General features: G+C 40.4%; 1 protein-coding gene across 1 annotated transcript in view; it reads left to right on the forward strand.

Annotated features, from left to right (window-relative positions):
* The window catches only part of LOC137266334 (neuropeptide Y receptor type 2-like), a 165,401-nt gene that overhangs the window by 77,114 nt on the left and 66,911 nt on the right, over nt 1-21,376 (forward strand). Inside the window, exon 4 of the mRNA XM_067801820.1 lies at nt 10,064-10,137. The gene's annotated coding sequence lies outside the window, so the exon portion shown is untranslated. The remainder of the gene's footprint in view (nt 1-10,063; nt 10,138-21,376) is intronic.

Raw genomic sequence — 21,376 nt, forward strand, 5'->3', positions numbered from 1 at the left:
TGATCTACAGGATTAATAGTGAATTATCGAAACGTAGCCTTAGGCAATAAAGACGTTGTCATCCACAAAGTTGTGATCTACAGGATTAATAGTGAATTATCGAAACGTAGCCTTAGGCAATAAAGACGTTGTCATCCACAAAGATGTGATCTACAGGATTAATAGTGAATTATCGAAACGTAGCCTTAGGCAATAAAGACGTTGTCATCCCCAAAGATGTGATCTACAGGATTAATAGTGAATTATCGAAACGTAGCCTTAGGCAATAAAGACGTTGTCATCCACAAAGTTGTGATCTACAGGATTAATAGTGAATTATCGAAACGTAGCCTTAGGCAATAAAGACGTTGTCATCCACAAAGATGTGATCTACAGGATTAATAGTGAATTATCGAAACGTAGCCTTAGGCAATAAAGACGTTGTCATCCACAAAGATGTGATCTACAGGATTAATAGTGAATTATCGAAACGTAGCCTTAGGCAATAAAGACGTTGTCATCCCCAAAGATGTGATCTACAGGATTAATAGTGAATTATCGAAACGTAGCCTTAGGCAATAAAGACGTTGTCATCCACAAAGTTGTGATCTACAGGATTAATAGTGAATTATCGAAACGTAGCCTTAGGCAATAAAGACGTTGTCATCCACAAAGATGTGATCTACAGGATTAATAGTGAATTATCGAAACGTAGCCTTAGGCAATAAAGACGTTGTCATCCACAAAGTTGTGATCTACAGGATTAATAGTGAATTATCGAAACGTAGCCTTAGGCAATAAAGACGTTGTCATCCCCAAAGATGTGACCATTATGGGTGTTTCAGTTCCTGCATAAACAAAGACCGTTATATGCAGACAAACATCCAGGTGGAAGGGTAAGGGCGGTTCACCTTTTGCCAAAGTGCGTAAATTCTGCAGGAATTTGGTTCCTGATGGTAACTGGTGTTGGCAGAAAAAAATTACATCGGTCATATTGCTGTGCTTTGCTTTATTCGAGTCTGGACACTTTGGTTAGACTTCTCGACATTTCAGCGAGTGTCTCCAATAGCACAGCCGAACTTGTTTCTGTTAGTGAATTGGTTGTTTGTTTACAACGGAATTTGATGTGAAGATGATGCGAGCTGTCTAGAGACACTGAAAGAACGAGACAGATAGTCATATAATCTCGAACACACTGACGTCAAGTCATATATATTGTATTTCTCTCACGGTGAATCCATTATGCGCCACAAACGTCTTCTCCGTGAAGTCGTTAATATTTTACAGCGGTTTTTATTTTCGTTTTGAAAATTGACGGATACAGCTAGCTTAGGCCTTAATTATGATTTCCTTTAGAACCAGTGCACTGACGGGAACTGGTCTGGTAATTAAAAGATGAATTCTTTAAATATTTGATGCACTGTAAATCTGCGCAAAGTGTCTTTTCCCTCGCATTAGGCTCCTGTGTGAACCTGGTGCCAGAGTTCAGTAGTATCTTCTTGCCTTAGACTCTAAAATAACATTAAAGAACGTCTGAATGAAACGCTGAGAAGTTTAATAAATAAATTGGGTACCCGGAATGCATCTGAATGCACCCACTATGCATAGTTCTGATGTCAGTGTGCGGCATCTGTTGGCAACATCTGTGGAAGATTGGACAAAGTCATGAGTGACATGACGATGGTCGGACTTGTTCAGCCATGTGCCAGCAGCGTGTAAACCTTGTATTACCGCTGAGAATCTCAGTGTTTTATACTGTTGGCATGCAATTCACGCAAGCAGTGAGAAGGTATTCTAGGTTGTTTAGTAAATCAGTTCAGGACCCGTTTCAAAATATTTAGGCTGTTTGGGCATTAGATAATACCCAAAGATGAGATTTGCAAGTCAGTGTATAGCTGTGTTAGAACTGGACTAGAGATAGATATAATGAGCAATGTGTGTTTCCATGACACCGTACCACATGGTTACCTGCTAGCCGGAACCAGAGGCTCATGTACGAAACTCTGAGGTATTGGTTTTTCATGACTCGCTTGCAATTATCATCATCATCGTTGTCCAGTTACGTTAGTGTCCCACCTTTGGTAACATGCGCTCAAATTGGTCCAAACAATCCATGTGTGTGTCACAGGTTAATGGAAGGTGTGTGCGCTCTATTGACTCTACTCCAATTAATATGCACGGCATGTGGGGCATTCAGCGAAGATCTGACAACAGGGCCAGATTGGACACATATTTCTACTCTGGCTTGTGAAAACACACGGTTTTGTTGCCTGTACAAACAGTAAGCGTTTATTCGAGAAGGGGAACATGTGATTTTGATTCCTACACTCCTGAATGTAAACTTGATCCTGATTTAAGGCTGGACGCAACATAACATAGATGTATGCACCACATAAGGGCGAAAGTTATTTGTTACAGATTACAACACTTGGTATGATCATCAACCTTTGATGATCATGTATGGACGCATTTTATTGAGATGATCAAACTCCTACAATGTCATTGGCAGATACAATGATTATGAATAGAGCATGGTCAGATGTATCTACAATATGCTAAATCTCGTCATGTGAATCATTATTGGTCCCGCATTATGGGGAGGCTTTGACTTTTACTCAGAGTTCTAATTACTTGATAACTATTGAAGGAAACAAGCCGGAAGCTCGAGCATAGCACATTTGCAAACGGTTCGTTTCTCTGCATCTGGCCTATGCATGGATCGTCTTACCTGTAACATGATCGTCAACCTGTAACTGGCTAGTCTTACCTGAAGCTGAGGCCTATCATCAAATCTTCACTGGCAAATGACAACATTTGAGCTTCTTTTTCTTCGACAGCCTATTGTGATACAAAACTTAATCACTTCATCTACAATCAGCGATCGGCATAAGTCCTGGATAGCTCCAAGTCGTGGGTGCTTCACGTACATCACATATACAGGGTGATATCTCAAGATGCTTCACGTGCATCACAGAGAGAGGAGTGATATCGCATGGTGCTTCACATGTATCAGAGAGGGATGGGTGATATCTCATGGTGCTTCACGTACTTAAGATATAAGGGGTGACATCTCTGACTGATCGAGCATCTCCCTAAAATAGAACCGATAAGCATCCTACCGATGTGCATTTTCTTCCATTGCTATTTGGGATTAAGCATCAAAATTTTCCATTTTCAAAGGAATAACGTATAAGGCATATTGCTGCTGGACAAAGGCACCAAAGTGTACACACGCCCATTTCAAAAGTCCCTTTGTGGATGTGACGTCACAACAGTGTATCGATACAACAAATGATATTATTGCCTTGTAATTCACGATTACTATCTCGAAAAGCAAAGAAACGTTCTTCCTTATCTCACATTTCTTAAACCCTCACCCACTCGCTTCCACTGTAATGTCTATCTCTGTGCTTCTCAATTTATCTGTTTTCCTTCAAGTGCCACAGGGCAACCTCTGTTTGGACAGCCTCTTCATTCCGTATGTCAAATATGACCGTTATTTGCCACTTAATGATGCATCGCCAAATTACTTTAATGAACGGTGTGTGGACCCTTGAACATGAAATCGATGATTATCTGAACATTTTCTTTTCAAATGAATAAGTACATTGTATGAGATGTCTTATTTGGACCAAATGTTCCAACCTGAACAATTCGGAGCGAAATGATTACCACTCTCAGAGACACATGCTATACATTCGTATGTGCCTGTTGTTAGGAGCCTGCACTTCCAACACGATTCTTATTCAATCTGATTGGCCTCTCTCTGGCAGATGTTACAGCATCCTCCGGGGTATAAATGTTGGGAAAACATTTCTCGTGGGCATAATATGCTGAGGTCTACACCTCGTACTGCTCACATGAAACTATAATCAATAATGCATTGCACTCTGTCGGGTAATTGCAGTACCACATGTGACATATGGTGTATGAGAGCCCACCAAGTGCAATGAATACTGAAATACTAGTTGATATGCTTTAGTACCTTCGAGGAAGGCCATTCCTGTCGGGTGGTGCAATGGGATGACCTGATATTACTACACTTCAGTTGCCAGTGCATACAGTCGATGTAGTGTTACCAACTGATATCACCGAGCTCATTGTGTAATGAAATCAGGTGATATCACCTAAGCGCCAGCTTGTAATGGTACCAGGTGATATCACCTAAGCGCCAGCTTGTAATGGTACCAGGTGATATCACCTAAGCGCCAACTTGCAATGGTACCAGGTGATATGACCTAAGCGCCAACTTGTAATGGTACCAGGTGATATCACCGATACGATGATGACCAAATAAAGGGACATGATATCCATGAACCTTCTGAAAAATGTATTTTAAGTGAAGCTGAAGATTGATATGTTGTTTTGTATTATAGTGCTTTTAAACTTATAACTATTAATTTTATGTGTGTGTGTGTGTGTGTGTGTGTGTGTGTGTGTGTGTGTGTGTGTGTGTGTGTGTGTGTGTGTGTGTGTGTGTGTGTTTGTTTGTTTTCGGGCGCTATTAACCTGGGTGCAGTTGTCCGGAGGACACAATGGACGGGGCGCAGATACTCAGGGGGCAGTTGTCGGTAGGCATTTGTCTGGTCAGGACCCCAGCCTGACCACCCTGTGCCAGATGTTCACGGATCCAGCTCCGCCCTGGAATGGCGCCTCATGATATCACCGAGCAGGATCCTGTGGATATATCATCGTGCTCCATCCTGCCCTAATACCAAGTGATATCAATGTCGTCGGTCATCACCCAATCCAAACTTTAATGGTTTTATGTTATATGACAGCGCTCTTCCAAAGCGGAGTTTATTGGCGGCAGTGAGGCTGTGTGGTGATACAGAATATTAACCAGGCTCATGGCTTCGGTGTTTATCACGAGAGTTTTGGCAATTCCATTGAGCTTCCTTATACAGTCCGAGCATGAACAGCAAGGGCAGCTTAATGGATTGGATTACTGTGCGAATGGTGGAATCTGTCGTCAGTGGCAGCGTCCGGTGTCTCTAATCGGGGAAATTGTCTTACATTACAACTGTCTGTCTTGGGGCTGTTACAGCAACACGTGGCCTTTGACAGATTTGTCAAGTTCTGTAGTTACCATCGCGACAAAATAATTTAGCTTCCCATGATGCTGGTCTACAGAATGTCGCTGTAAGTAGTTGATGTTATTTATTTTAAATCTACATATCAGAATGGAAGGCTAGACATTGAAATTTTCCTTCTCCACACTTGGTCAAAAAGGCATTTGTTCAACAGATACAGAGTCAAACTGGATCATCACAATATGCAGTCAAATGCAGATGGGCTGTCGGATGCTGGACACAGTCTGTATGACAGACTGTCAAGGCCCAGTTTGTTTGACAGACAGTCAGGACCCAGTCTGCATGACAAACAGACAGACCCAGTCTCTGTATGACATGTATGCATGAAAAGTCGTCAGCATTCTCTCAGTGCGACAGACACTTATTATCAACGTTATATGCCAGTCACAGTCAGTTGGAATTCTCTGCAAATGACGGAGAAGTTGATGTGTGTGTGTGTGTGTGCGTGTGTGGATGCGTGTGCGTGTGTGGGGGGTGTGTGGGGTGGGGTGTGGTTTAGGGACAATTGATGTGTGTGTGACGGAGAGATGATGCATGTGTGTGACGGCCTGATGATATTTGTGTAACGGACAGATGGTGTGTGTGTGTGTGTGACGGCCTGATGATATTTGTGCAACGGGCAGATGATGTGTGTGTGTGACGGACAGATGGTGTGTGTGTGTGAAGCACAGATGGTGTTTGTATGATGGACATGATGTGTGTGTACCGGACAGATGATGTGTGTGTGTGACTGACAGATGATGTGTGTGTGACTGACAGATGGTGTGTGTGTGACGGACAGATGATGTTTGTGTGACGCACAGATGATGACGTGTGGGACGGACAGATGATGTTTGTGTAACGGACAGATGATGTGTGTGTGTGTGACGGACAGATGATGATGTGTGGGACGGACAGATGATGACGTGTGTAACGGACAGATGATGTTTGTGTGACGGACAGATGATGTGTGTGTGTGTGACGGACAGATGATGATGTGTGGGACGGACAGATGATGTTTGTGTAACGGACAGATGATGTTTGTGTAACGGACAGATGATGTGTGTGTAACGGACAGATGATGTGTGTGTGTGTGACGGACAGATGATGATGTGTGGGACGGACAGATGATGTTTGTGTAACGGACAGATGATGTGTGTGTAACGGACAGATGATGTGTGTGTAACGGACAGATGATGTGTGTGTGTGTGACGGACAGATGATGATGTGTGGGACGGACAGATGATGTTTGTGTGACGGACAGATGATGTTTGTGTAACGGACAGATGATGTGTGTGTAACGGACAGATGATGTGTGTGTGACGGACAGATGATGTGTGTGTGTGTGTGTGACGGACAGATGATGATGTGTGTGACGGACAGATGATGTTTGTGTGGCATACACAAGTATGTAGCCAGTGTATATGTAGAAAGTACCATCACCTTCAGTGATGTTGTAGGCTGCTGCTGCAGCTGGGACTACATGGGTTTAGGTTGTAGGCTGCTGCTGCAGCTGGGACTACACTGGTTTAGGTTGTAGGAAGCTGCTTTCAGGAACAAAGTCTATTGTCATTCCTGCATCTAGGATTGCGACTCAGTTGCAAATATTGCCGTAGTAGTTGTCGTGCGATGACGTTCAAGAGGTGAAACACGATATAATGTAGCTCCACGTGATGTGGACATGTCGTTCAACATTGATGCAGGGTTGTTGTGTGTAAACATGGAGCACACACAGGCTCGAGATGTGCACTCCTTCACACTTCTTCATGCCATATGTTCTTCTACCATTATTGAATGACCATTAATTGTGCACTGTCCTCCTTGATTTAAGGTACTCGACGGATGTCATCGTGTAGTGAGCCTAATCGTTTTCTCGATGTCCAATATCTGTAAAGTTAATATAAATTGTGAATGAATCATATACAAAGTTTCACATATGTTGGTAATGTGGTTCACGAGATATGAGACATCACAACACATTGGGGTATAATATTTGTAAAATAATTGCAGAAAATGAAAACGATATGTCATTTGGTACCTCTTGAATAATGGTATGTCCACAGATAATATCATATCATTCAGAATGGCATGGAATATATTCCCGTCATAAGATTTGGATTGATTGATTTAGATGTAGACAGGGTCTTTAGACAGGGTCTGTTTTTTTTAAGGATAGCCTGACTTTGATCTTTCACAAACATTGTGTCCGGAGATTTAAGCTGGCACTGTCTACAATAAACTGAGAGCTGACAATTGTGTGACCATTTAGTATTTAGTTTAAACCAATGGCATTATGTATGATTAGTGAAAACATTCGAATCAGTTATGTCCTTAACATTACGTCATCGAGAAGGGGATGGGTACTGTCTCCAAAACGAGGCCTTTCTGTATATATGAAATGGGGAGTTACGATAACAAGCGGGTATAGTTTTTCAAATAGCTTTTTTAAGCACTTTAATGTATAGATTTGATTTTAGCGACGCTTACTTTCCTCAGACACACAAAATGTTTCTTGCATATTTTGTTTCCTGAAGTTTGTAATGCATGTATTGCAGGGTTTTTTTGTTTGTTTTGTTTTGTCTTGTTTTTTTCCAGGGGTGTATAAAACAAACAATCGAAACAGGATCGTGAGGCTGGTACATAGCAAACCAATTTTCTTCAGCTTGACAGATATTATGACATCCCCTCGTATTCCCAATACTGTATGACGAGGTGTGTCCTGGACAGGTGTATGACCATCAGATAGACATGTTCCTTTTTGCATGACACCTGACGACCAGCTATTACACAACATAACGATGTTAACCAAACCAATCGTCAAGCTCGTATTGAAATCTTATAGAACTGTCTACGTACTCGCGTGTGAAAGTGTGACTGAAGTTCAGTAACTTTGGACCAATCTATTTAAATGACCGTTACGGCAACATCAGGAGTGAGGCCCTGCCCTGGGGAGTGTTTTGTCTGGTCTTGCAGGTCCCCAGTGGTCAAGCAAGATAATAATCAGTTGACCACTTGGTGTCCTCACGCCAAGCACTCGTGGTGTGTGTCTGGGAGTTGTGCTGAGACCGCAGGCAATGTCTCCACCTTTAATTGTACATCAGACTAAATGAATCAATGCTGATTTCCTCTCAACTTGAGCTCTCTCTCAACGAATCAATTACCCGGAATCTGTTGAATGTTTAATTGAACTGGATTTGTCGGGTCCTTTTGTTTCTCTATGCTCTATACTTAAAGTTTATCTATTCTATTGTTAGAAATAATGGCAGTATAGATCTTGATGGCTGTAGTCGAGTCAGTTCTAAATCTTGGTGTATGAAAATCAACACCAAAGGCTAATCAGTTTATTTAAGTATCAGACAATACTATGCATATACTATGAATAATGGCTGGACATACAGAGAAGTCGAGAAGACGTTACATGTGGAACAATAGTGGCGAACACACTATGAATAATGGCTGGACATACAGAGAAGTCGAGAAGACGTTACATGTGGAACAATAGTGGCGAACACACTATGAATAATGGCTGGACATACAGAGAAGTCGAGAAGACGTTACATGTGGAACAATAGTGGCGAACACACTATGAATAATGGATGGACATACAGAGAAGTCGAGAAGGGTACGACTGACCTCACCTACCCTGCCCGACAGGAAGTACTTGTCTCGCCCATTCACGTGATAGTTATAGTTTGTTGCCTAACATAACGCCACACTGTGGTTTTCAAAATGACAACTGTGTGTTAAAAAAGCGACTAACGTCTCTAAGTGACATTACGGAGCAGGTATGACGTTATTGAACAATATTTTTTGCAATGACGCATCTATTGCAGTGAAGAAATCGTCACCGAATAGATGAAAATTGTTCTTTTTAAAATACCGAATGTAGACAAGTCAGTCGAGTGGGTCAGTGGATATAAGTCCAAGCACTTTGATAAGATTGTATGGGTAGTGTAGACACCAGGCAATTGTTATCTGTCTAGGTAACCTACACGGAACAAACGGACGGTTGGAATCATAATTGTTTACCGACAGGTACCCTGATGTGCTCAGTCCCCTACTGTGTTTATCCACCGATAACTTGATTTGTTCAACCCACTTATACTGGGACTTCCCTTATTTTAGCCCCGGGCTTAAATACGGAAAACCACTGTTCTAGTGATGGAACAGTGTAACCCATGGCTTAATTCGAAAATTCACAATATTTTAATAAAAATGAAAACAATCAGGATTGTTTAAAACTCTTTAATCAGAAAACTGGTCCATAAATTCCAAATTGAAAATTATGAAAATATTTACCCGAGTGAGTAAATGTGAACGGGAATGATAAAATTGACAGTCTAATTAATGCGAAACATGAACTATTATGAGAAGACCGACTGACTATCTCTACAGACAGTATTTAGGGCATCAAAGTATCTGCACTTGGACGTCACTTTAAACACCCAAGACTTAAATCCAAATTTAAGTCCATGTGCTTAAATACGGCAAGAAATTCCGTACTTTAGCCCATAAGATAAATTTTGCGAGGGCCTACAGACGGGAGTTCCCCGGTACCCTGATATGTGCAGCCCCCTGTTGCCTTTATCGACCGATATCCTGATGTGTTCAACCCACTATTCTTTACCCACCGATATCCTGATGTGTTCAACCCACTATTGTGATTACCGACCGATACAGATCATACCCTGATGTGTTCAACTCACGACACATGGGTGTTTACAACTGTTAGAAATTACGCTGTGAGTTCAGGTCGACGTTTCCGCCACATTAGATATAATACTATCATTTTTTAGGCTGGTGATCACTGAAATCTACATAAACATGTGACAAGGGACACGTGTGTACTATATATATTTATTATTTATGCATTATGATTCTATAACCGGTAATTTTATTCACAAACATTATCGTTAAATGTGTAAATGCGAATTTTCACAAAGAATTATTTTTTTTAAGTTGAGCAATGGAGCTGATCGAAATTTGATAACAGATATTATATTTAATTGCAGAGAAAGCATAACGGAAAGCAGCCCCTTAGTTTGAGACCAGGCGGTATACACGCTGATAGAACAGCATAGCCAAGGTACGCAATCAATACATTGCTTCCAGTCAGCATGAATGTTTAATGCAGTTTCCCTTCCTGTCCCTCAGATGAGAGGGGCAGAAGCTCCTTGCCCACCATAACTAAACAATTATCCTACTTAACTTCCAAGAAACATTTACAACCCCTTGCAGTTATTGAATTGTTTAGTTTCCCGAGAGCGAGAGTCTGTACAGCCCTTCACTATGACAAGGGTGAGTGGACTTGGCTAACACTGTCTACAATACCATATGTTTTCTGAGTAAGTAAACACTGGGAGAGTTGCATGTAATGAGCTAAGTGATTATGATCAACAGGGGGAGACCGCAGCATAATAGCTAACGGATTAATAATGTGTTGATAATGCACTCTGGTCTTGGTCTATTTGTCTTCGAAATAGAGTGTGCGACATGCTAAAGTAGTACAATTATAGCATATGGCGACCCGCACAGACTGTTGTTGAACTGTCAAGACCCTGCGTCTAAATTGGATAAGGTCGTTGTATCAATGGAGTTCCCGAGACAAGCAAGCTCGGTTTCTTACACTATTCCTTGGGGTGTACGTGGCGCCCTCACCAGCCGGTCATGTAAATAGCATTTCATATTTCATTTACACCGTACGGCCCCTCAGTATTGTGGATCTACTTAAGCCAGATGTTGCCGCTCAGCGCAGCCCTAACATATCCATGAGTGAGTGAGTGAGTGAGTGAGTGAGTGAGTGAGTGAGTGAGTGAGTGAGTGAGTGAGTGTGATTGAGTGAGTGAGTGGTTTTCTCGCTAATTCAGCAGTATTTTAGCCGCCTCTTGGTGGTGCAGCTTGATGTCGGGAGCCGTCTCTGTACAGTGGAACTGCTCACATGGGCTATGTGCTCTAATGGTATTACTAGCATACATCGATATTCTTGTTGGTATTCATAGAGAAATTAAACTGTCAGCCGCCTAAAAACCCAACGTCGTGTACCAAATGTCACTAAGCAGACCGAACACTATGACAGTATGATCTTGAACATTTACATTTGTGATGAAATAAAACCTCATATATAGGCATTACCTATATATCCAATAATTGATAGACTGGTATACTGTCTATACATAGATCCATTGCGCTTTTCGTTCTTTTTGAACTTCTGTGATATACCAGTATTTATGTACTTATCGGGATTCATAAGCGGTACTGGAATAAGGGTAAAGTGTCTACTTGCAGTTCCTGTATCCAGACACACATATATTTAGCACAACCCAACCACCCAACCACCCAACCATCGGGGCATTCGTGAGGGATTGCAGACATGAAATATGTATGAAATCAAATAGATATAATTGAACATTTTGTTATTACTACTCTATATACAACAGATCAGGATAATGGATCCTGTTTCTTCTGTGAGCAATTCAATTCCCAGTCTGTGTTAGTTGCTAGGGAAATATTGACTCGTTTTTACACATAAAGCCTCGATGTGTTTGTGTATGTGCATAAATACATTCAGATTCCTGCAATATTGTAAGAAAAAGCATTTGTTTTAGAAAGAGGACTGCCTAAGTATACCATTATTGTTTATGTAACGTGCACTAGATGGTTATATCACGCATACGGTGGAGCATCCTATGTGGAACAAAGGTTCAAGGCATCTACAAATCTACAATACATTGGCAACACTCATCACCTGGCACTCAGGATTTCTGTGTCATATGTACAAATGTGTCGTATATATAGGGAGACGATTATTTATTTATTTATTTATTTATTTATTTATTTATTTATTTATTTATTTATTTATTTATTTATTTATTTATTTATTTATTTATTTATTTATTTATTTATTTATTTATTTATTTATTTGCATATGTGATTTTCCACAAAGAATATTTAGTTCAGGGCTTTTATAAAGGTATGTTTTGATGTATATTCTTAATACTGCGTATGTAAATGTGTCTTTTTGCTGCATTGGTAATGTGATTTAGCAATATGTTTTGACGTAGAGTACCAAACCGACAGAGTCTATTTCAGTGAATGACAAGTGTCACGTGTTACAAATATTTCAGTGTATATCGTTGGGGATAAATATAGGTTTGTCATAAAATTCCTGCATCCTTTAGATGTTTTTTCAGGTTTCTGGCATTGATTAATATTCCATTTCCTGACTGGTATTATATGACATTTGTGAAGAGAAGTTTTTGTCAAGTAATATATGTAGTAAATATCTATATTCTTAAAAAGTACCTTTGATATCATATAATTCTTTTAAACATTGCAATGACAATAATCCAGTTTCATGACAAATATCCCAACCGTTATTTATCCCTTTTTGTGCCCAGTGTTCTATATGGTTTAATGTATTTTTGAAATTGCGATTAAACCATAAACGTTATGGTACAATTTCATTGATGCTATTTGGGTCAATATGATGTTTTTTGTGCGAAATAGTTGCCATGCTTTTAGCACATCCTGCCTGAAAGGTTTTTAATCTTAATGTAAGTTTCAGAATTTGCCCCAAATTATATTGAAAGGTATAGTGCATTGATTACCCTTATCACATCTTTCGAAATACACTCCTCATGAAAAGAAACGCAAAACCCAAATATCACTGGAAATTTGGTGTTATTCAAGGACGTGTAGATCCGCGGAAAACAAAGATGCATGAATAATTTTGTGGAGCAATGCATAGCTATCTTGTCCATATTTCATGAAAATAACAGTCATAACAGTCATTGCTGAAGTCCACTAGGTGGTGTTGAAGTCAGTACCTCGTATAACTACCTCCAGCTGCTACTAGTGCCCGACACCTCCTGGGTACAGATCGAATCAGTCGTTTGATGTTTTGTTGCGAAATCCTTCACCATTCCTCCTGCAGCATGTGGAACAACTGATGAAGATTCTGTGGTGAATTTCGACGTCGACGTACCCGTCTGTCCATCTGATCCCAAAGGTGTTCGATTGGGTTTAGATCCCGGGATCTGGAGGACCAGGAGAGGATATTGATGTTGTTCTTGGCCAGGTAGTCCCTGGTGGCACGTGCTGTGTGGGGCCTGGCGTTGTCCTGTTGGAAGAGCTGCCTTTGACGGTCAACAAGGTGAAGGACGTGCGGACTGATAATCTGGCCGTCAGATTGCCTGGGACAACCACAAGCTCCGATCTGCGGTTGTGTGAGATTTCTCCCTCCAGTTTGCAAGGTTCCATGGCAGCACCGTGTTACACCATCTCACTCGTCGATGTCGTGTAGTCGTGTCTAGGAGCGGGCAACGTTTGGACATTTGGCATGTATTCTTACTGCTCGGAGACGGTTCCTTATTGTCTGATCGGACACTTTTCGGATTCCAAACTGTTCTTGTGCAGTGCCCTGACGGTGTGATGGCTGTCACGTAGATGGGTTACCCTGATGTACCGATTTTCGGCAGGTGTGGTGATTCTATGTCTCCCTGATGTTGGACGGTCATTTGTCGAATTTGTTTGACGAAATCGATCCCACAATCACCCTTTTGTGCTGGGATGAACGTAGAAGATCCTTGCCACCTCACTCTTTCATTCACCAGCTTCCCATCGTCCAATTGTCTGATTTCAATCGGCAGCGTTGAGACGTCACATATTCACGTGCAGCACTTGCAAAGATCATGGATGGAATTGTGAGATTCATTTAGTTTTTTATAGTCACATTCTGTACCCATGCTTTGCACGAGAGTAACAATCGCTGTGTCTGATATTCGTGCTGCATGGCATCTACGCACATCATGACAATCCTGATTGTAAAACCGTTCAGAATCATTTTGGGTTGCGTTTGGACTGGCATGGTCTTCTAGATCATTCCAGAAATAATGTGCAACCTTAAAACAATGTTTGAGTTTACATATGTGTACAAAATTGTAACTATCAGTTTTGAGTTTCATTTTGCGTTTCTTTTTTTAGGAGTGTCCTTTAGTAAGTCTTAAAGTAGAAAATTTCAAAGTGTCCATAACTGTTTTTGTATCAGTCATTCTTATATATTCTTATATATATCCTTCATAGATGATTTTGATTACATTCCTCTTTATTTTATCATTCTTGTCATTCCAAACTAATTTACAAAAACGCTTTTCAAGGGAAGTGATAATTCTACTATTGGGTTGAGCAAGAAATTAAAAATATGAACTAATTTGGAGATTGCAAGAGTTTTTATTACTGTTATTTATCCAATGAGTGTTATTTTTTTTTCTCCAAGATGCTTACAGTCAATGTCCTTCAGTCTTTTTCTGGTGTTGATTACCCATAGGTCTTAAAGAACTGGTGTAAATTCAACATCACAGACATTCAGATCATTACATATTTTTTGAATAGCATTAAGTTTCGATCCAATTCAGATTGCTTTTGATTTATCAATATTAATTCTCAAACGTGACATTTTGTATATAGTATCAATTGTGTCAATAGCAGAGTACACACGATCTTCAGACTCATCACTAATAGTTCAATATTCAGTATGATAGATAACAATACCTTTGATGGTTTCATTACTTCGCACATACAACCATGAATCTCAGCAAGAAATAGGAAAAGATATGGGGATAATGGGTCTCCCTCTATGCACCCCCTTTCATTTGGAAAACAAATCAGATATACCATCGTCATTTTGGATGACACACGCTAAGTTAATATGCTAATGCATTTATTCTTATCGTTTCGGGGCCAAATTAAAAATATGTAAAACTAAGTTGATGAAATCTTTTGAAACAGACTTAAATGCTTCCGAATCATCAAACCAGGAGTGTTGTATTTCTGTGTTTCAAACATTATATCATATGGTTAAAGTGAATAAGTTCATCTAAAGTAGTTTCTAATCTATGTTCAATGGTGGAGGTGATAATTTTATAAATAGCATTAACAAAAGTAATTGGCCTCCAAGTTTTAAGTAATGTTCTATCTTTTTCCAGTTTTTCTTTTTGGCTACTGCATCTTTTATAAATATATAGATCAACAGTTTAATTTCTTTTTCGAAAAAAAATAACGAAATACATAAGTCCCTGGAGTTTTAATTCTTCATTCTGTAAACAGCATTGTTCATTTCATCCAAATTGATTTCTCTTTCAAGATAGTCTCTTAGCTGGAGTCAAACACTCTACTTCCACATATTGTTCCTGGGAAGCACAGAAATATTACAAAATAGTTTTACTTCATTCAGTATTGATTTGCTATCAGTAACGTCATTATTACCATTAGTTTTTTACTTGTCCATTGATTCTTTTAAAGAAGTTTCTATTTCCCAGCTGGCAAAATATTTTGAAGGTTTTTCTCTTCTTCATAGCAAAGAAGTCAGCTTCTGATTTGTATTCCTTTCATTTCCAGTTTTTAATATCCTCCAGTTCTCTTATAAGTTCTTCATCCTGTAATGGTATCTTCGACCTGTTTTATTTCTAAGGAATACCAAACTTGGGTGTATATTCCTACTCCCTCATCAAGTGAATTCAGGTGACAACAGAGACGCTACATACAGATAACGCAGAAATTGGTGTCCGCACATCATGAGAAGCTAGTTGTTAATTGGCGCTGATTAGTAATAGTAATGCACATCTGGAAGCCTGGAGTAAATCCAGTCGTAAATTAGTACTGAGGGTAATACGCACTGATTAGTAATGGACAAACGGAGGGCAAGGGGGTAATTGGCACCAGTTGATGATAGCGATAGACGTGGAAGCTAGTTGGATGGATTGTGGCAGAATAATTAAATCCCAAGCGCAAGCTATGGATATATGTTTATTGGTCACGGTTGACGGCTGATTGATATCTCCTGGCGTATATAGCCTATTACAGCAGCCTTTGGCGTTGCCCATCCTCAGGATTTAAGTGGTTTGACTCCACAAGAGACGCAAAACGTCCAGGAAGAGACCAGGAACATATGTATCTAACTACAAAGAGCCCATTACTTCATACTCGAAGACATGCGCAGTGCCCTACATGGCTATTGTACTTCTGCTTACCTTGGAACCGCTACAGCGATCCCGTAACGATTCCATCACATCGTGCTTAATGAGGGTTAGGGTTAGGGTTAGAGTTACGGTTAACCCTAACCCTTACGTTGGAACCGCTACAGCGATCCCGTAACGATTCCATCACATCCAGCTTAATGAGAAATGATCGTGTCTTGAATCAATCACTACACATAGAAGCATTACACCTATAATATAATTGCATAATTGTGTTTGTTAGCATCCACTGGAACTCTACAGATCCGCATAGGAAGATATCTGTTGTCATATGATGAATCCGCCAGTATAATGATCAGTTCACATTTGTGACCAGAAACAATGGGGTTCTTAGTGCGGGCATTTGGGGAAGTGTTAGTGGCAATGATTGATCTCTTCGAGGTATTGTTCGTAACGGAAATTCCCTGAATTAGAAAAGATTTGTTTGCGCTTAGCTGTAAAGTATTTTAAGAAGTATTCCAATCTTGAGTGGCGTCCCAGAAGCACGAAGTCTGTGCTGATATGATGTAAGTCGACCATTCATGACGCACTGATTAATTCTGACGCCCCAAACCCAACTCTATACTACTTACGATCTAACATGTGAATAGTGATGTAGTAGGGTCGACATACAGATGTCTTTGTAATTCCTTGTTAATGTACGTCAAATATGAGCGGATGCATTTTATTCTAATTCAACGGGAAAATGAATGGTAAACCGTGATTGAATCGTTAGTTCTGTAATATATCAGAATTCCCAGTCATGTTGATTTGTCATAATAAGACGCGTAGTCTTATTAAAAACGACAGAGAAATATGATGATACGAAGCAGAATATAGCATCACTTTCGAATGTCGCAATCCTGCAACTATATTTATATATGTGACAGCTATCTCGCCTCTGTAATTTTCTCCTATCCATCTTTTCTGCTCCTTAGTCCCAACGATAATGGGAACTATTCAACAAAGTGTTTGGTCATGTAAATGTATGAGGAACGGGAGGCGTCAAAGTTTGCATAAAGCCTCTAATATTATTTGTGTTTGGCAATATAGTTGATAACCTGCAGTCACCGGACGCTGCATCAAGACTAGGAAGGGGGGTAGTTTTATCCTGATGCATGGTGCATTATAATTTTATAGTGACACTGATCCTCATCGCTCGGTGTTTCTAACAGTACATGACATTTGTGACACCACTGACGTTGTCGACATCACCAATGCGTGTCGTAAAAGAAGGTATGCTCATATCTTAAGAAAGGCTACCCAGCATTATAGCACTGAATGTTCTTGTCGGGGCAGTCTACAGAGCTATTCCATTTGGGAATCACAGATAGTAACAGTATACATTATGGACAACAGTCATGCATTTCGTGAGTAGCGACCACATAATTAGTAGGACAAATTTGTTCATTCTATGAAGAGGAAGGGCACAGGTAGTCAAAGGATCTAAAACATGTGCAGTATGCACATAGAGGACATGGCAGTTTGCTCTGTCTTCACTGTACCAAAGAAAACTTAATGATAATAACATATTCATGCGTCATAGTTTGTACACAATTGTAGCACACCGCAATTTGTTGTGTCCATCGTCTGATGTACGTTTCTGGTGTATTGCGATTTATGAAGTTCTGTGGTGATGTCTTGAATACCTGAACTACACCAGTCGAAAGCTGCTGGTGTACACGAGGCGACTAATGAGATAACGACAGGTACATCACACGGGTAGGAGAGTCTACTCAAGCTACCCTCGCATTTGGTATTTTAAAAACACATGATATCATGACTTGCCTGTAAAACGAATAATTCTTGTTGTATTTTCAGTGAAGAACATTATATAGATATATATAAATGTAAACGGAAATAATCTAAAACTACACGAGATTATTATGTTACACCAGACAAGCGCGTCAGCTTTCTTTGCACGATGTATCACTTTCAAGTATGATGATCCGTCGTCTGATTGAGGAAGAACTCGTTCCTCCCGTGTTACCAGAGCCTATGGCTTTGTTAGGAGAATCTTTCGGTATCAGTATCATCGGTAGGTGTACACAGTAAGGTCCCTTTCTACTCTCAGATGATTCAATATTCCTATACTATTTCTATGATGATTCTGTATGATTCGAGAGAGGCAGTAGTTAATTACATCCACGTTTACATAGCTCAGCTACATGAGCGTGAGATACGTCGCTTTGTTACCCTGTCTCCCTGCACCTGTATTAGACTAGCTATCTTACACCCATACTCGCCACTGTGTATGCTGTTTTCCTCTCACACGTTGCGGCCATTTGACACAAGGACCTGCTAAATGTGATATATAGCGTGAACGTTCACATGGGATTGTGGACCCTCGCAGTGTGCAGGCAACATGTGTGCATTCTGTAACCCATACAGAACGTCTACAGAATATGTTTGATCAAAGCAGAACCTTATCTTCTTACGAAAACAAAGCATTGATTAGAGTTCGGTTTTTTTAAAGAAGCTGATAAATAATACATCGGTCAGGCAGATTAACATGGCGAGTTATTATTCTCTCTAGACAATGCCTGCTTTGTAAAATTACGAGAACAGTTTATGATGACACCCCATAATCCGGGGAACCCGTTAATCAGTGCATATTGCAGGTGGTCATCGCAGCAGATGCATCGTCTTCTTTTGTCAGCTTTCGTGAATACTTTCAATATGATCTTGATTTTAGTAACTTTGCCTCAGTGAGTGTTTGTATTGTCGATAAGGTTGATGTAACATGCTGTGTCTGTTTATAAAGGAGGGGAAGTCAAGGTTCGTTGTCCTCTTCAACACTCTGGGAACAATTCAAGCATGAGAGTGATGCTGGCGAAACCCGTGACATCATGGTAGATAGAGACACGAACCAAAGAACATTGGTTCGTGTCTCTAGCATCAAACATCTCTCTCCCCTCTTTCTCTCTCCCTTTGTCTCTCTCTATATGTGTAAATACCCTCCATGTGACGTCACTAGATTGTCCTCTACTGCAGTGAAGCAGGTGTTATGAATGCCAGACAGTTGTGGTCACTGGGACAAGGCAAGTTTGATTCTGACCACCTGCAGTGGGAGAAGTTTCTGTCCTTTTCACAACCCCTTCGCTTAGTATGTCCGATAGTGTATTGAATGTCCCAGTTTAACCTCATTCTGTGAAAGGGGATATAATTATAATACACATTGTCAATGTTTTAAGGTTCGTACATGTACAACTCTTCATTGCTGCATTGCTAACATGTAATGTATAACTTCAATATTCCAGCTGCTCAAGGCATGTACGTTCTTCAAAGAGACTGCATGAGAGAGTAACATTTTTCTGCCCCTTCTTTACACTTTCAGGATATAGTTAGACAGTTCTTCCCCAAAGGCTGTTCACAGAGGCTTTCTTGTCACGCAATTCCGTGCGATCCTGCACCCAACATTCAGCTCTTCTTAGTCAAGGACAAGTGTCGCCACCCACCCAGCCACCACCCCACCCCCTTGCACGTGGATCTCTACACACTTCGAGCTTGAGAACTGTTGAGTGGTCTAGTACCTTTCACGCATAGCTTATTAGCCACCTCATCTGATTAGGGAACTCTAGAAACACCCCCCGAAACCTGTGTATATGTGAGATACATAAACCGTGACAAACTCTTGCCGAATGCCACTTTCCAGAAATTTGCCACTGTCTTCTATATCAGTCCCTATCAATATACTATCAATATACTATCAATATACTATCAATATGCCACATCAGTTTATTTTTTGCTGATTATTCCATGAAAAGACATAAAGTCAATATGTTTTCAGATCAATGTAAACATCACTGTTTCTGATAGGTAGACGAAGGAAATGGCCTTAGTTCAAGAATTGCAGAAAATGTATTTGAAATTATGGACTTCATCCTGAAATGATGAAAATCAACCTGCCGAGTTAAACGACAATCCAAACTAACTTAACTCAATTCAAAAACATTATTCATGCAACATGAGAAAAAAACAGAGTTTGGAGATCACGTCTCACGAATTAAACATTCATAAACAAGATATATCGGTTATTATCCCTCTTTATTTTAGTATTTCATTTGACATTTAAATTTCTTTGAATTTCGACATTGGTGTTACGAATACATTCACTTGTGTCGAACATATCCATGGAAAACATGGTCTGGGACTTACTGTCGCACAGTGTAAACGGATAACCCACAGTGAAGAACCCAAACTCTCGGCTAAGTATCGCTTACCGATCCTATTTTTGTATTGGCGTCACGCAAATCTCGCGAGTGTTGCATTGCCGTGTTTCTCTATTTCTATGAGATTAAAGACGTTTGGAGGGTTAACTTCAGTTCTGCGTTAGGCGAGCGGATGTTCGAATATATCAGAGCTTGGGCTCAACATTGACGTTAGGCAGGTACCGTCATGACGGTAGCACCTATTGACTGACCTTTGTCACTTTCATTGGTTTAGACCGATCGCCATGGACGCGATAGTTTTTTTTAACTTCGAGGTGTCGATGTTGTGTCGATAAAAAACGTGGTCACTCAGTTTTTTCTTATCGAGGCATCGGTTATCGGTTTTGTCGAACATGGGTTCGATGTTAGTCGTTATGTAGGTCCCTTGAACACAGCCTTGTAAATAATGTATTAGAGCAGAATTAGACGACTGTGACACAGTTACCTCGATAACTAGTGTGATTACCTTTCCTTCCCTTGTCTACTTCCGCACTAGTCCACTGTATATACTTCAGTCGGAAGAGCAGAGCTCTCTCAGTGTCACCGAAAGGATGGAATGGATGACTCGCGGAATGTTTGTGCTATATTTAACTGTATTCCAGTCTGTAAGACCTTCCCGTGCAAATTATATCGTCATTTTAGGAGGGGAAACGGATCGTGATGGGGTGGTGATGGGGTGGGAGAGACTTGGAGAAGTGGGGTGGGGGGGGTGGGGGGGTTGGGGTTGGGGTTGGGGGGCTGGAGGGGAGGGAGGAAGAGGTGGTAGTCAGTTAACAATTTATCATCACAACAAGGTTAATTTTCACCATGCGTACAATCCGACATATTGAAATGTCTGGACTCAAACTAGAACGGCTGCAGTCTTTAAGACTGTAATAATGGTAATTTACCTATAGAATATAAGGAAACCGAGTAGACAATATCAGCAATAATGGTAAGTCCTTGCACAGATAGCATGGATTAGGCGCAGTCCTGTTACTATTGACGCTTTACTGTCATGACGATGGCAAGCACGTTTAATCAGTGAAGTGACCAAGACGAGATATCTGATCTGATTCACGAACTGGGTATGCCCGTGGTGAAATGTTCTCTCAGAAAGCTG

Source organism: Haliotis asinina, chromosome 15 (genome assembly GCF_037392515.1).
Source record: "Haliotis asinina isolate JCU_RB_2024 chromosome 15, JCU_Hal_asi_v2, whole genome shotgun sequence".
NCBI lineage: Eukaryota > Metazoa > Mollusca > Gastropoda > Lepetellida > Haliotidae > Haliotis > Haliotis asinina.